A 2,194-nucleotide genomic window follows, 5' to 3' on the forward strand; every position below is an offset into this window, starting at 1 on the left:
AGTATAGGGGAAAGATCAAGGGGAGGGGTAGGGGATAGATTAAGAAGAGGGTAAGGGAAAGATCAAGGGGAGGTATAAGGGAAAGATCAAGGGGAGGGATAGGGATAGATCATCTATCTCACTATATGAATCCAAGTGTCTAGTTCATGTCACACCAGGAACGAGGAGATAGAATGATGTTAATCTCATTAAACAAAGTTTTAATATTATATTTTGACCTGAGTGGAGATTAAATGCTAACTCATGCATTTCATGTAATTATGCACTTCCTGTATTTATGTTCAGCTGGTAATTATAGAGAACAAGAGTCTTAATATCATTGTGACAGATTGACATAGAACGTCTAGATGATATAAGAATATCACACCAACTCCCATAACTCAATGATGTTTTAATATTTTTAAACGGAGAACATTTTGTAGAACTTAGTTGTATCCTTTAAAACACTATATATTTTATCAACAAAGTGACAATTAAGAGATTAGGAGCACAAGCCGATATTAATGATCTTATATTACTAATCTTAGATAGTTTTAATCACTGATGAGGAGCACAGGCCGATATTAATAATCTTATATTACTAATCTTAGATAGTTTTAATCCCCGATTAGGAGCACAGGCTGATATTAATGATCTTATATTACTAATCTCCGATACTTTTAATCCCAGATTAGGAGCACAGGCCGATATTAATGATCTTATATTACTAATCTCCGATACTTTTAATCCCAGATTAGGAGCACAGGCCGATATTAATGATCTTATATTACTAATCTCCGATACTTTTAATCCCAGATTAGGAGCACAGGCCGATATTAATGATCTTATATTACTAATCTCCGATACTTTTAATCCCAGATTAGGAGCACAGGCCGATATTAATGATCTTATATTACTGATCTTATATTAATGATCTTATTTTACTGATCTCAGATAGTTTTAATTCCCTAGATCTCTTGCATATTCCTTGGCTTACTTCTCCCTTTCAAGAATTACAATGTTGATTACAAAACTTGCAATTCTATGTAACACAGTAAGGAACTTATGGAAGAGCGCCACCAGTATTTGTGTAGGTAGCCTGACATACTGTATGGTGTTATAACAGTTCAGTTGTATGCCCTATTGTCTTCTATCTCACTCATTCTGCACTCTCCTGCACCCTTACCATTAGTGTTTCCATGTTGCAGTGTGGACAATATAAATCCCCTGTAAACCCCAGAGGAAATGAACAAATAAGTCTTAATATCTTTCTGTAATACTTATTTATTTATTTATTTATGTATATATATATATATATATATATATATATATATATATATATATATATATATATATATATATATATATATATATATATATATATATATATATATACATATCTGGAAGTAAATCCAAAGCAGAAGGCCAGTTGATGTTTAGAATTCCATTTAGCTCTGAGGAAGTTGCTTTCTTTTCCGGGACTTCAAAATTGTTTTGATGAATCTTTATTGTCTGGGTTCATTTATGTGGCTGCCTAAATACATTAATATTTGGATTTTAACTTCCAATTTCTTATCTTTCATGAGAAGGTCCTCTAAGTTAATTTTATTTCTAGTTAGATATAACAACCATTATGGCATTACTTCATACTTGGTGTTCATTTTCTTGAGGTGATTTATTTGCAAACATTGCTATGTTTTTGTTTTGATTTGATTAGTCTTGTATCATCATCATCATCACCAGCAGAGTTGAGTATATTCATCTAACTGTATCCTTTGGAGAGGGTTAAGTTCACCCTATTGCCCCTCTTAAGTGCACCCCTGATCTTGCCTCACCTTTCACCTTGTGTCTTGGCTTCTCTCGGCACCACTTCAAAGAAACCCCGAATTGATCAGAGCAGAATAGAAGTCTATTCAGCTATTGGACAGATTCTGTTTATTGGCCATTGACATCCCACCCTCACTGGAGTGTTTTGTTTTCTTTAATTCTTTGTTCAAGAAGTTGTTCGTGACTAGTGTTTACACACTCCACTGCCCTGTTCTTGTAACTATTGGCCAGGTAGAGAGGAAATGGAGGCGGAGCTATGGTACCTTTCTTGAACTTTTGATTGGTCTTTTCCTCCCCATTGATAGGCTTCCCTAACTTATTGTGCTGGCTTTTTCTGCAGCTCTCACACTCAGCCAACTGGCTTGAAGTTTACTCATTTACATATACT

Source organism: Apostichopus japonicus, chromosome 17 (genome assembly GCF_037975245.1).
Source record: "Apostichopus japonicus isolate 1M-3 chromosome 17, ASM3797524v1, whole genome shotgun sequence".
Classification (NCBI taxonomy): Eukaryota; Metazoa; Echinodermata; class Holothuroidea; order Aspidochirotida; family Stichopodidae; genus Apostichopus; species Apostichopus japonicus.